General features: G+C 40.7%; 1 pseudogene; it reads right to left on the bottom strand.

Moving 5' to 3' along the window:
• Nucleotides 1-10959: 10959 nt before the first annotated feature.
• Nucleotides 10960-12801, bottom strand: LOC131759479 (olfactory receptor 10A3-like; annotated as a pseudogene).
• Between the last annotated feature and the right edge of the window lie 2603 nt (nucleotides 12802-15404).

The following is a 15404-nucleotide window of genomic DNA, read 5'->3' as shown; positions in this document are numbered from 1 at the left end:
TCTAATGATAAGCTGATGTGTGTATTATTTGATTTAGGTCTTTTGCTATTTACCATAAGCCCCATGTGGGCAGGAACAATGTCTGTTTTGTCTCCCTATTTTAAGGTCTGGCATGGAGTGACCCCTCAGTAAACATTAGTTGAATGAAGAAGTAAATGGCACATAATGAGTGTAGGCGAGGGTCAAAAAACTCGGCGCTTGGGGTTAAAAGGAAAGATGCCCTATTTCCACTTTTGCTGCTTAGCCTTGGACCATCAATGTGTGTTCGCCCTCCACAGCTAGGTGTCCTCGAGTAAAATGAAGGTCAGAGCCAAACCCAAGCTACAGGACTGTTAAAAATATTAACTGAAAGAGTCCAAATCACTTGCACAGTACCCAGCTCATAGTAGGCACTCAAAGTATAATTTAATTATATTTTCATAATTTATTTTTCTTCTTCTATTGTGAAATTTTTCTACTGACATGTTCTCCCTATCTGCTCATACTCTTTTAAATGTAATTTGATGATCTTTTAGGTGCTACTGAAACTGCTTTCCATTTCAGGTCATCTGAAAAGCATCTGAATGATAGGAAGAGGAGAGGTCAGCACAGCCATTCTATCTGTCTGAGCTGCCACTCTCTGTAAGGCACTGGGCTTAGCTGTTGCAGAACTGGATCCACAGGCTGCAGACCCAAGCAGGGAATCCTCCTGGGGGTGACAGGACATGTCATTGGGCTGGAGGCCTCTATGCTCTACCCTTCGTTCATTCCTTTCACTTCTGTTGAGTTCTCAGCATTTTTTTTTTCCAAGGAAAATACAGCCATGTTCTGCTTATAGATTTGTTCTGTTTTGTTTTTACCTTACATCCATGTGCTTACATTAGACCAGTCTTAAAGCCTCAAAGTGTTAGCCAGGGAAAACTCTATCGCTTTTTAAGAGTTGAGATGGATCAAGTTGTCAGAAACTCATGATTGACTGAGATTGTCTGAAGGTGGGCCAACTTCTCCACGTTTGATAGCCTGTGTTACTCTTACTAAAGTCTGTGATGGCAAAAGGGGATCAGTAACCGGGAACATTGGATTTAAAGTAGACTAATTAGAGCTCACAACCCTGCTCTAGACCAATGTTTAACCCCAAGGAGGGGCTTAAAAGTGTGGCTTCATTAGAAACTCAGGAGTCATTTTAACCTAATTGCTCCCTCATCACTGCTTAAAATTGACACCTAAACCTTTCAGAATTAACTCATAGTCTCGGACTCCTGACACTGTTCACCCTTGGTAAATGCTCCCCAGAGGACCTGAACACTCTTACTAATTTCAGTAAATGTTTTCATGATCTTGGCTGTGGAGTTAATGCTTAACAAGTTCCAGAGAAACCAATTTCCTGCCTGAGGAAACTTTCTTACCAAGTTCCCTAATTATTCCCAGGCAGTCATTGCCCTGTGAAATCCAGCCAGCCAGGGAGGTTGTTAATATGCCACAGGTGGTGGCTACAGTTGAGTTACCAAGGAAACAGAGGAACTGTACAGAGAGGCATGTTTGACATCAAGAGCCCAGGGACCTGTAAACACATGTATTTCTGCTGTCTCTTGTTTTCGTTTAGCAAGAGGGGGTTGGTGCCCAGTAAGTCAGCACATATATCCTCCTCTTAAAATCACTGAGAAACTGTCTACAGAATTCTCTAAAGCACTATTCTCAAACTTTTTCAGTCTCAGGACCCCTCTGCACTCTGACAGTTTATAGAGAACCTCAAAGAGCTTTTGTTTATACATGCAGATTATAGTAATTGATATTTACTATATTAGAAATTAAAACGGACATTTTAAAATATTTATTCATTTGTTTTAAAATGACAATAGCCCACTACATGTTAAGAGAAATAACATATTTTGATAGAAAATAATTATATTTTCAAAAAATATTTAGAAGAGTGACACTTTTACATTTTTTCAAATTTCTTTAATGTCTGGTTTAATAGGATACAGCTGAATTCTCATACAATTCTGCAATTGAATTCTGCACTCAGTCTGTTATAAAATATAACGTATATATTACATATGAGATAATGCATCATGTAGCTTCTGGAAAACTACATTTCTGAGAGAAAGAGATAAAGGCAAATAATATCTTAATGCTACTATGAAAATAATTTTTGACCTCACAGGACACCTAAAAAGATCTCAGGGTCTCCCTAAAGTCCACAAAGCAACTTTGAGAACCACTACTCTAAACAAAATCAGAGTAAAAAATGGTCATTGAATAGCTTCATATCTGAAACATAAAGCAAAACGAGAGACCAAGAGAAAAGTTGCAGTTATTAAGATGGAAGTGTCTGTGCCCTATTCTTGATATTTATTGCACTATTCTTGATATTTAGGCCATCCTAACCTACAAGGAGTTCCAGCCTCATGCTGGGACATCCTTATAATGACACCTAAGATGGTCTACCCCATTTCTGAATGATAATGAGCAAAGCAGAGAAATAGCCCACATAGAAACCCTAACACCAAAACCAGATTTGCTATAAGTTTATTTTGAAACATGACTTGATATTCTGTAAATTGCCAAATATCATAAATCCAAAGAGTTAACAAAGTCTACAATGTTAGGGGAAAAATAGCACATAATACTTGGAAACAGTAATAACAAAGGTTGAAAGAATTTTCATGGGCAATGAATGCCTGGTTTTCCCCTCTTAAGACCTAGTTGAGAAGTCAGATAAAGGGGGAACATGAACTCCCTAAGAAGAATTGCCTTTTTTAGCTCTCCAAAGAAACTGTATCTTACACCAAAACGACTCATGTTGATGGGATCGTTGTGATCCCAGAAGAGCTGCACAAAGATACATGATAATCTCGGGTGGTGTGTCTCTCCTGCAAGAACAGCCAGTGTTGATCTGAACGATCCTGCCCACAATCTCTGCTCATGCCCTATTCCAAGCAGATAGTCCTATCATATGTGGCCACCTCCAGGAGCGTGCTCCGGCCTGGGATGTACGGTGGAGACAACAGCTCAGTGCATGGCCACTGGAGAAATGCCTGGGGCACATAAACCCGATCTGCGTGCTTCTATCACATGAGACTCAGTAAAGCAAGCACAGGGGCAGAAAGGGTGAACTCTGAAGTCCAAGAAACCTGTGTTCTAATCCCATCCAGCCACCAAATAATTTTGAATACTTGAACAGATTATTTAGTATCTCCCAGCTCTTCTATTAAATGGTATTATGAAGAATAAAATGGGCTCATCCATGCAGGAAACTTAGCTGGGTATATAATAAGTGTCCAATAAATACTAGTTATTTTTAAAAAGCAAACTTGATTTTGTTTCTCCCCTATGTAACATCCTTCAGTGACTCCCCAATAACTTTCAAAATTGAATTCAAACTCCTTCCATTGGCTCATAAAGTCATTCACAGTCGGGCTTCACTTCCTGCCACTCCTCAAGTATTCTACAGAGTCGTCACACAATTCTACTTGAGATAGAATTCTACTTAAAATACAGCATGCTTTTTTTTTTTTCGTGGTACACGGGCCTCTCACTGTTGTGGCCTCTCACGTTGCGGAGCACAGGCTCCGGACGCGCAGGCTCAGTGGCCACGGCTCACGGGCCCAGCTGCTCCGCGGCATGTGGGATCTTCCCGGACTGGGGCACGAACCCGCGTCCCCTGCATCGGCAGGTGGACTCTCAACCACTGCGCCACCAGGGAAGCCCCAGCATGCTTTTTAGACACTAGTTTTTCTCTAAAAGTAGAGTCCTCTTTTTGGTTTTTGCCATATAACTAACAATAGTCCTACAAATTATGATCACAATCACCTCCTCCAGGAAGCCTTCCCTGACTTACCCAGTACAAGTGTTAACCACAATTGTAACACTCACCACACAATGTGGTAAAAGTTAATTTATCTGCTTCAGTATTTGATTGTAAACCCCTAGAAATGAGTTACTGTACCTGATCTTTGTGCCTAACATCTAGCACAGCAGCTGGCACATGCTGGCTAACCAATAAGTGATTTTTAATTTGGGAACAGACACTCAAATGAGAGAACAGGCACAATCCATGAGTGTGTAACGTGCAGGTATTGATGATGGTGATGATATGGTGCTGGTGGTGGTGGTGGTCATGGTGGTGGTGGTGAAAGAAGAGGGCAAGATTGGGAAAGGAGGTGGGAAAAGAGGGGAAGGAGGAAGGATGCACCTCAGCCCTTCTGCTTCTAAGCCTAACAAAAAGATAGATACACCTACACCTACTGAAGACATGAAACTTGTCACTGCATTTACTATCTGCCCAAATCCACTGTGATGTGATTGATTCTATTACATTCTGTGAGTTCATTAGGGAGGACTTGATGAACCATCAAGCTTAGCTCCCTGGACCTTCAGGGGTGAGATTATAGCAATTACATGCTTGAGTCACTAGATGACAGTGAGAAGTTAGTCCATCTTTTGGCATAATTAACCCAATTTCTCCTGGAGCTTTTATTCATTTAGTGTCTGGAGGCTGCTTCCTAGATCCACCTCCTCTGTCCCAGGTACCCTGTCCCCCAACCTCCTAATGTGAATTCCTTGGTCCCTGGAATCCCTGTAACTTCACGCTTTCTCTGTTACCCATGTTATTACTTTATCCATTTGTGTCTATCTCTTCCTCAAATAGAAACGCATCAACACAAAGCCTGCGCCACATTGGTTCAGTATATCTCCTTCTCTTTTGGATTCTTTCCATGGAACTTCACTCTGCAGTCTCTCCATTTTAAGAAGACCCTCCCTGAATCATGAATTCCTCTCTATCTAGTGCCCTGTAGCTCTGTTTCCCTAATTCAGACCTCCATTCTGAGCCTGACCTATATATCCCTATAAGCTATCTACTTGACTTTGATTTCACACAGGCATCTCAAACTTTACTCATCCAAAACTGGATTTCACCCCAAAAAGTCTTCTTTCTCTTCCAGTGTTACACATCTCAAAAAAACAGAACCCTCATCCACTCTGCTCCAACCAGAAATATGAGTTCATCCTTGACACCTCTTTCTGTTCTACCCTCCCCACCACACATACAATCCATTACCAAGTCCTGCAATTTGATTTCTGAAATATGGGTAGAATCCTTCACACTGCTCCATTCCCACTGCCACTGTCCTAGCCCAAGCCACATCACTCTCACCTGTGCTATAGCAATTGCCTCCTCCTTGCCTATTTCCACTCTTGAAAACTTCCCATCAATTATCTACTTAGCAGCCAGAAAGACATTTTAAAGTGCAAGTTTGTTTAATAGAGTCGGGAGGAAGACATTTTCCTCTACGCTTCTAAACTCTTCTGGCTGGTCTAAGAATTAAATTGACATGATTAACAGGAGAAAATCAGACAAAAATTTAATAACATATATACATGGGAGAGACCCAGGAGAACTGAGCAACTCATCAAAATGGCCAAAGCCTTCCTCTTAAATACCATCCTCAGCTAAAGACAAAAGATGATGTTGATGTGGGGAGAGTCAGTTATGGGAGCTTACCAGGAAAAGCACAGTAAACAAGGGTAGGGTAGCGTTGTTATGCAGATTCAAATCCTTGCCTGGTCTATTACAAGAGTTTCTAGAGGTTTGGTCATCCTCTTCTTCCAGGTACAGGCAGGAAAGCATCCTAACAAATGGAGATTTCCCTTACAAATGTTTCTTACAAAAGGGTAATTCCTTCCGGGTTTTCAGCTTTTCCCCTATCTTCGGTTTCTTAGAAAATAACCAGCTTAAAATAATTAATATGCCAAAGAGACATATTTTGGGGTGACAAACTGCTCCCCTACAATAGTTGTCTCTCTCATTACACTATCTTGTTATCTTTGTGTTCCCAGCACCTGGCACAGTGCCTGGTACATAGAAGTCATTCAACAACTGTTGGTGAATAAATATTAATGGCTTTCTTTCCCTTTCTCAAACTGGTCATTCTCCCTCCCACAAGTATCTTTGTATAAGCTTCCCACACACAAAATTGGGCCTATACAAATAAGATAGCACGCATCCTTCCATTCTTAATTCAAATATCACACCATCAATGCAACTATAATGAAACACTAGAAGTTGACATTGGCTCCAGGATGGGAGCAAAGGGCAGAATCAAAAGGTGTCTTGAGGATACTGCTAATGGTTTGAAGGATTTTAGGGAGATTGTTCAGGTAGGACTTACAAACAATTAAAGAGAAAAGCCACAGGCCTAAAATGGCATCAGTTTAGCTAAAGCCCATGATAACAAACCTAGATTTAATACCTAACTTAATTGCAGCTTTTGACTTTTGCCTGAAATGCAATCTTAATCAGCCAGCTTGGATTTTCTGGTCAGAACCTATGAGATGTAAACACAAAAACAACAAAGTGTCACTCCTCATCCAGTTATATAATGGGTTGTTGCAACCCACCGTGCACCCTGTGGGGAATTCTGGATGGAAAGAACAGGATAAGATATCCCGTGCTTTGGATAAATGGGCCCCTAGATAGTTAAGACCTGTACCTCAGGAGGAATTTCAATGACCCCAGATTTTTGCATCTTCCCATACACAGAAAAGCACTAAAATCACTAACTTGAGACGTCCATTCTTTGTGATTAGCAGTAATCTTTTACCCAGATGTATGCTTGACTGTATGTTTTTCCTTGTCAAACAGTCATACATATACTGGCTTCTCTCCTACTTCTTTGGAGCAGTTGACTCAGAGCTACTGAGTGGCTGTCTCTGCGCTATAGTCCTCAGAAAGACTCTGAATAAAACTTAAATTCACAGTTCTCATGCTGTGCATTTTTCTTTAAGTCCACAGAGGTTATCTGTCATATGGGCCTTCTCCATCCCAACCTCCTGTAGAGGAAAAAGAGGGAATGTGCATTTTTTTTTTTTTTTTTTTTTTTTTTTTGCGGTATGCGGACCTCTCACTGTTGTGGCCTCTCCCGTTGCGGAGCACAGGCTCCGGACGCACAGGCTCAGCGGCCATGGCTCACGGGCTTAGTTGCTCCGCGGCATGTGGGATCTTCCCGGACCAGGGCACGAACCCGTGTCTCCTGCATCGGCAGGCGGATTCTCAACCACTGCGCCACCAGGGAAGCCCGGAATGTGCATTTTTATTCCCTTCCTCCAAAAAAAAAAAAGATGTCCTAGCCTAAAAATAATCCCTTTCTTTTCTTTTGCTAATAGCTCCCTTGCCCCACTCTTTTTCCTATAAAAACTATCCTTTTTGTACAACCCCTCGGAGTGCCCTTCTAGTTGCTAGATGGGACGCTGCCCCATTCATGAAGGGATAAATAGAAACAGTTAGTTCTTCAAATTTACTCAATTGAAGTTTTGTTTTTTAACAAAGTTAACACAAGTTCGTGTGCCTGACGTACAGTGAGGCCAAAGAAACTGAAATTTCAGAGTTTGGAGCAGAGAAAGGTTTATTGCAAGGCCATGCAAGGAGAGGAGGTGGCTCATGCCCTAAAAAGCCCCAAAAGCCCCCAAAGGGTTTCAGCAAAGCACTTTTTAAAAGCCAGGAGAGGGAGGGGAGTCGTGGGGTATGTGATCATCTTGTGCGCAATTCGCTGACTGGCTGACGGTGAGGTAGCAGAGTTGTGTCACAGGGGTTCACATTATCAGTCCTTAGGCTCCAGGAGGCCTGGGGCTATGTGCTCATGGTCATCAAGTAGTTAACATCTTCCATTTGTTGGAGAGGGGAGTTTTTTACATCTGCAAAACAACTCAGGAAATGTGCATCAAATACTGTTATCTAGATACTTCAGAGAGGAGCTAAAAGCAGAGGATATGCAGGAAGGCCTGTCCTGAGAAGGTCCCCATGGGGTCCTGCTCAGTTACAACAAGACAGTGAGGAAAATGATATTGGATGCTGGATAAAAGGGCACCCAAGTGATGTATTGGCAGAATAGTCAGCAAAACTGTAATTTGGAACAATGTAGACAACAGAAAATATACCAATAAAGTAGCAAATCTAAGGAGATTTCCAGGCAGAATATCAGAAGTGCTTACTTGTTTCTTTCAGCTGCATATATTAAAATACTAGGAGAGAAAAATGAACTAAAGGACAAACTACTAACTTTTTCAGCAGAATTTAAAGAAAACAGAAAGGAGCCAGGACTTGCTAGATTCAAAAATAAAACTGTTTCTCACTTCCAGTCTCAAACAAAAAACAATTTTCAAAGAAAAAAATGGCTTTAGGGCAAAGATCAAACCTGGGGAATTGTTGGAAAACCCTTTGTTAAAACCTCAGAAGGATTTTAAATGATTTTAAAAGAGCTCGGTTGGGAGTTTCCTGGAGGTTTCACTGCTGCAGCCTCCGCCTGGGGTTCAATCTCTGGTCAGGATCACAGGCGGTGCGACACAGCAAATCAATCAATCAAAAGTAAATTAATAATAAATAAATAAAAGAGCTCTGTCCCTGCTTGATCAAGGAATGCTGTGGAACTGAAGCTGTACCAGCTTATGGCCTCAGGGCTTGAGTGACTGGGCCTTCCAGACGGTTCACCTACTCTGGTGTCTCAGTTTTGAGAAGAGGGGTTGGAACAGTCTTGGGGAATCAACTGTTCATGCTCCCTATTGAAGATTTAGTAGGTCTTTGGGAAATTACTGAACAATCAAGTTATTTACCTGGGGCCCTGTCAGTCAAGAGTCTCCGGGAATAGTAAAGTTATGCTAATGAAGACAAGGAGATGGTAAAACTGTGTACAGGTATACTGTAAGCTGCCTGGTGGGTTGGTAGTTTCCATTTTTTCAGTTTTCATTCTATATGAAATTAATATTTAAAGAGCTGTCAAAGTAAGAATTGTACTAGACAAAGTTAAACAGGCAAAAGAGACTTTATTCAAGATTATTTCAACAGGGGAGAGAGACTGACTCAACCTCTGCTCAAACAAAGAGCTGCAGAGATTTTAAAAGCTGGAAGGAGGAAAACCATAAGCTACTTGTGCTTGCTAAATGGCTACCCAAAGGAAAAATAAACTTTCTTGTATCTTCATGACAGGGGGTAGTTTCAAAGGAGGCAGAGAAAGAATGTGTGCTTACAAGTTTTCTAAAGCGCTCTGAGAAAAGGAAGGACAGAGTCTATGGTCAGGAAAAAAGCCTGTCTAAAGTTTAATCAAGCTGAGGGGGACTGTGAAGACCATCTTGGTTAGAGAATTCATGTTATTTAAAAGTCTAGCTCATAGAAATAGAGCGTAGAATGGTGGTTGCCAGGGGCTGGCTGGGGCGGGGTAGGGGGGACGTTGTGGGGAGAAGGGGAGATTTTGGTGAAAGGGTACAAACTTTCAGTTACAAAGTGAATAATGTACCACATGGTAACTATAGTAAACAATAATGTATTGTATACTTGAAATTTGCTAAGAGAGTAGATCTCAGGTGTTCTCAAACCCCCCAAAATGTAACTATGTAATGTAATGGATGTGTTAATTAACTTGATTGTGGTAATCATTTCGCAATGTATATGTATGTCAAATCATCATTTTGTACACTATAAATACATACAATTTTATTTGTCAACTATATCTCAATAAAACTGGGAAAAAGACTAAAATAAAGGCATTTTAAAAAGAAAAATTGGTTTATATAATCAATAAATGAACTAAAGAATGATTAAAAGGAAACTGTATTTAGTTTCATTTGATTGCTTGTTTGTTTTAGATAAGCCTTACTTAATTGGTCCTTTTAAGAGCTATGAGAAAGAAATTTCAGGATATCAAGGGGTGAGATTCAAAGTTTTTTGCTGATGCTCCTTTGATGTCTAACTGAGAACACTATTATACAGCATTCAGATATTTTCCACAAGGTTTCAGCAATCTGCTAACGTAATTTCTTTGTTTTGTTTTGTTTTTTTTTTGAAAGTTGAATCAGATTTGCACTCCACTCCCATTTTTGGCAGGGGTAGGTATGAATATAAAGAAAAAAGTTTTTTTCCATCAAAAGGAATGTTTCATAAAGAGAAAATGCTCCAACCTCTTTTTTATCTCAACCAAAGCATAAATGAACGGTGGTGCTCCTTTGATGTAGGTTCAATGAGTCGGACACTTTCTATCGCCTACTAGCAATATTAAAATAGGAAGCAAGAATGAAGTATTATATTTGTCACAGTGTCTATTCTTTCTCGGAAAGATACATACAGATTGATATGATTCATGGATAATAGAAAATAGGCACAATTTATCATAGTTAGGTTCTACAATTTTAAAAAATTCATATATTGTTTGACAAACGTTGAGGGCATTTTTGCCCTAAAACAAAAATTTGACCAGATTTCCAAAACAATGGTTTATAAGTGAAAAAGCAGTATGATAAATGACCCTCAAAAATAGTAACACAATGGATGAATATATTCTAAAATAACCAGATGAAATCCAGCTGTGGATTATAATGTCTTTAGGTCCTTGAATAGAACCAGTGTGTTTCTCTCAATAAATAGCTGTTCTTTTCAACTCACACAGGGACATATTTTCACTCAAAAAATAAAAAGCTCATCTTTCTATTTGTTGGCTTCCTGGAGCTCATACCAGTCAGTGGGGCAGAGTGGGTTTTCAAAATCAATCTGAAATTGTTAACATCATTTTTTAAAGTATTTTGGTATTATTGATGAAAGTTGGCAAACTCACAGTTTATTTGATCCATCAAAACCCTGCTGTGGAAACTATTCTGCAGAAATTAAAGCAACAATGTTTGTGAATGTATGAAACTAGTTTCTTTATTTAGCTTTCTCTAAAGAGACAAAAAGTTAACACATACCCATATGGCCACCAATAAACAATTTTTTGAAGAAACTGTGTTATACCTAATATTAAGGAATATTATGCATCTATGAAAAAAGAATAAAAACATTAATATATATAGATGCCCTAATATATTATCAAATTTGCAGAACTCCAAAAATTAAACATATTCATACCAAGAAATGCAAACTGTTTCTACCATTTATTAAATTTAAATAAAGTTCAGTCCAGCACTGACCAAATATCACATGGCTTCTCAGCATAGTCAGAATGTATATAAATCCACTTTTCTTAGCCATAATTTCATCAAAGCTCTTTTCAGCTCACTGTTTCTCAAACTGTAGATCAGTGGATTCAGCAGAGGCATAAGAAGTGAGTAAGACAAGGACATCAGCTTCTTGGTTTATGGGGAGTAGCCAGATTTGGGTTGTAAGTAAGTCATACTGGCTGTGCCATAGAAGAGGGTAACAGACATGAGATGGGAGGCACAGGTGGAAAAGGCCTTTTGCCTCCCAGTGGTTGATGACATCTTCAGGATGGCAAAGAGAATTCGAATGTAAGACAAGAGTATCAACAAGAAAGGAAGCATAGGGCTTCCCTGGTGGCGCAGTGGTTGAGAATCCGCCTGCCAATGCAGGGGACACAGGTTCGTGCCCCGGTCCGGGAAGATCCCACATCCCACATGCCATGGAGCAGCTGGGCCCGTGAGCCATGGACGCTGAGCCTGCGCTCTGCAACGGGAGAGGCCACAACAGTGAGTGGCCCGCGTAACACACACGCACACAAAAAGGAAGCATAACAATCAAAATAGCGCCAGTTAATGCGTAGATTTCAAATTAAAAGATGTCTGCACAAGCTCTAGCCCTGGGGGAGTCTCACAGAAGAGAAGATTAATTTCATTGGGGCCACAGAAGGGAAAACTAAAAACCCATGAGGTCTGCACAGTGGCCACCATGATCCCTGAGACCCATGAGAATATAACTAATTTCATGAAAACCCTTTTGTTCATAATTATCGGGTAGCTCAGAGGATGGCAGATTGCAGCAAATTGGTCATAAGCCATTGCCCCCAGGAAAAACATTCGGTCCCACCAAAAAGAAGAATGAAATACATCTGTGCAAAACAGGCTGCAAAGGTGATCATACTTTTTTTTCACTGGAGAGGACCACCAGCATTTCAGGCATAATGACTGCACTGAAACTCACATGCACCACGGACAAGTTCAGGAGAAACAAATACATGGGAACGTGTAAGCTCTGTTCCAGGGAGATGATGATTATAATGATGGCATTGTAGGGCCTTAACTATACTTACACCCCTACTTCCCTATCGATACTTTTGAGCTTTGAGCTTTTTCGGCTGGCAATAAGATACTGGAATGTCCCCCCTGGGCAGAAACCGTTCCGAGCAAACAACAAAGGCCTGGAAAACAGGACATGTCTGAGACATGCCCTAACCGCGAGCAAACAAGTATGGCGGGGGATAAGACCGCGAGCAAACAAGTATGGCGGGGGATAAGAATGATTAAGCCAAAGAGTTTAAAGGTCGCCCCAGCCAACCATAACTCATGTGACTCAACCCCCCACCACAAAAACACGAAAATGTAAAGTAGGCATCCGACAGCTAACCAATCAAGGAACTAGAGCCAAGACCCCACTCCGGTAAATGTAAAGTAGGCATCCGACAGCCAACCAATCAAGGAACTAGAGCCAAGTCCCCACTCCGGTCCGGAACAAACAAACCAATGAGAAAAAAACCCTTGATATATCCACACTTTACATAATGAAAAATGAAAGCTATAAAATGTATGTGATTCCGCTTATGGGGGGGGAGTGGTGTTCTTCTTCGGCCTCCTGCGTGAGGACCAAGGAACCCCGGTGCACCGGCTCCTAATAAACCTCTTGCGTGTTGCAACGACTCTCGACTCTTGGCGGTTCTTGGGCGAGCTGGGATCCCTCGGAGACCGTTCAGGTCTAACAGCATTTCCCATCAGAGTCACCAGGTAATCAACCAAGAAAACCCCAAAGAGCTGCCCTTGGAGTTCAGGAAAATTAGAAAAGCCCAAGAGGATGAATTCAACCACAGAGCTTTGGTTTTGCCTTTTCATTTCAGTAGTGGAGTGTATATTGTTTTTATGGACCATGTATGTAAATTATAAAGTAACAATCCAATAGCTGAGAGTTCAAGTCGGATATTCTTGACAGAAGATATAATGATGAGCTCATTTTGACAAATCAACCTGAAAATTTTGAGAATGGCCAGTTACTGGAATAGTGAATCTTTCAAACACAAATAAAGAAGTGAAGAATTTTGGCTCAGAAATCTTGTTTCAAAAGTACAAAAATAACAGTAGATGTTCTCTGGCAACTTTTTTGCAAGGTGGAAAATAAATCCTTTCCTTAAAACACAAACAGACACTATATTACTTAGAATCTATTGTCTATTACATAGATGTATGCATCTCTGTTCTTTTCAATTGTATGTTTATATATGAATTTTCAAATAAAGTGTTTCAAATAAATAACAAAAAATATCCAGAAAAAATTACAACTAATAATTCAAAACTAAAACAAGTATGTGGTAAATATTTACTATAAATGTTAAGGTTCAAAATGCATTTATAATACCTTGTTTAGAATGAAATATATGAATACACCCCAACAAATACAGAAACACTAAAAAGGGGTTGAATTTAAATGCACTTATCTCAGATGAACATAAGTAAATTGCTTTAAGCACATTGGTTTCTGGTCAGAGTGGATTTGCCTAATTATACTGAAATTTGCCTGAATGGGAAATTTTAGAGGTCAGTTCTCCATGGACTATCCTTGTGACCATAAAGTAGCTATCAAGGCTATAAAAATGCCATTTCTATCTTTCTGATCCTGTGGTTTAACTCTCTCTCTCCCCGCTACCAGCATTCTTTGAGTCCCACATCTCCCTGTTTTATTTTTTGCCATAACTCATCACCAACTGAAATAACACATATTTGTCTGAGTTTTATGCTTATTATTTAACACCCCCTTTCTGGAATGCAAGCTCCAAGAGAACAGAAACTTTGTTCAGGTGTGCATTGTATTCTCAGAGCCTAGAGTAGATACTAAATTATATAATAGATGCTAAACCAATATTTATTGAAGAGATGGAATAATAAATATTAAAATTAGGAAAACCCAGAATCTGCCCTTAAGGAATACAGTGTCTGAAGGAAAAATAAATCAAATTCAAACAAATAGAGTACTCCAGAATTAATCCATGGCTTCTGCAGAAGTTTGAGGCCCCCTGTGGGATTGGAAATACCACTAGACTGGCAGATTGAGCTTTAGTCCTGACTTTGCTACTACCTCCAAGGTGAGTCTCTGCTTCTCCCTGCACTCAGGTTCCCCGGTGTGGCTGGCGGCAGGAAAATAACCCAGGACATCTCTTCTGGCTCTGACATGTGTGTTTCTATGATTTGTTCAGGGAAAACTGCAGGCTGCAAGGCTTCACCTCCATTCAGATGACAGCCAGGCTGAAGGAAAGCTGGAATAGTGGGTGGGGGGAGGGGGGGCATATAGAAGGCACACGTGCTGCCTGAGTCCTAGGGGCCAGCCAGCCCCAAGCAGAGCTGACCATCTTCCTGCCAGTCCAGATGCTCTTCCTGAGCCCCTCTCTGGGCAGAGCACCTCACTTCTCCCCTATCTCCCCTCCAGTCACCCAAACCAACTCTCCCCTGTCCCCAGCATCCTACTCACTGTTGGGCGCTTGGATCTTTAAAATCTGGAGTCCCTCTGGGCTCACCAAGTTCATCACCACTGACACTGCTCCAGCTCACTGCCTCTTTTCCTCCCCCTTCAAACTCCCCCCGTTGTGAAATGGTTTCCTAACTGGCTTCTCCAGGTTTTGTAACTTCTCCTTCAACCTATCCCTCATACCTCAACCAAAATAAGATCATCCTCCCTCCCCGAACCTTCAGAGTCTCCTTTTATCAATAAAATAAAACACCCAATTCTCAGGCCGCCGTTTAAGGGAAACCAGAGTCAGAGTAAGTATTCTAGAAATTTAAAGAGGGAAATACTACTTCTGAATGGAGTGTGAGAGTGAACAACCATAAGCACAGGATGTCATGGTAGAAGGGCCATTAAGTGGAAGGGGGAAGGCTGGCTTGCTGAAATCAAAAGTATTCGATGACATCTTAGTACTAGACTCGGCCTTTGGAGGGTGCTTTGAAAACTAGCAGAATTTCACTGTAGTTACATGAGGAAGCCAGGAGGACAGAAGGACAAGCAAGCTGAACACAATGTAATGTTGTCTTGAGCTCAGATCATTAGGACAATAGCAGAGAATAAAAAGGTAAGTCGATTTACTGAATTTGGCCATAGCAATATATTAAAATCAAATGTCTATATTAACTTTAATAGTTATATTTTGGATATCAAAAAATCTCCCCAAATAAGTAAAGTGAACTCTACAGGGAAAAAAAAAAAACCTTTTTAAGGACCATTTCTAGTAGACAAAAGTATGTATTAAGCTCCAGGTGTATAAAACCAAATTAGTTTTGAAAATACGAAAATTTAGACTATCCTATTAAAAACATATAAACTTGAGGAATTCCCTGGCTATCCAGTTGTTAGGACTCCACGCTCTCACTGCCAAGGGCCCGGGTTCAATCCCTGGTTGGGGAACTAAAATCCCACAGGCTGGGGCTTCCCTGGTGGCGCAGTGGTTGAA

This window comes from Kogia breviceps, chromosome 7 (assembly GCF_026419965.1).
Source record: "Kogia breviceps isolate mKogBre1 chromosome 7, mKogBre1 haplotype 1, whole genome shotgun sequence".
NCBI classification, from domain to species: domain Eukaryota; kingdom Metazoa; phylum Chordata; class Mammalia; order Artiodactyla; family Physeteridae; genus Kogia; species Kogia breviceps.
This window is presented reverse-complemented; position numbering and strand designations above follow the sequence as displayed.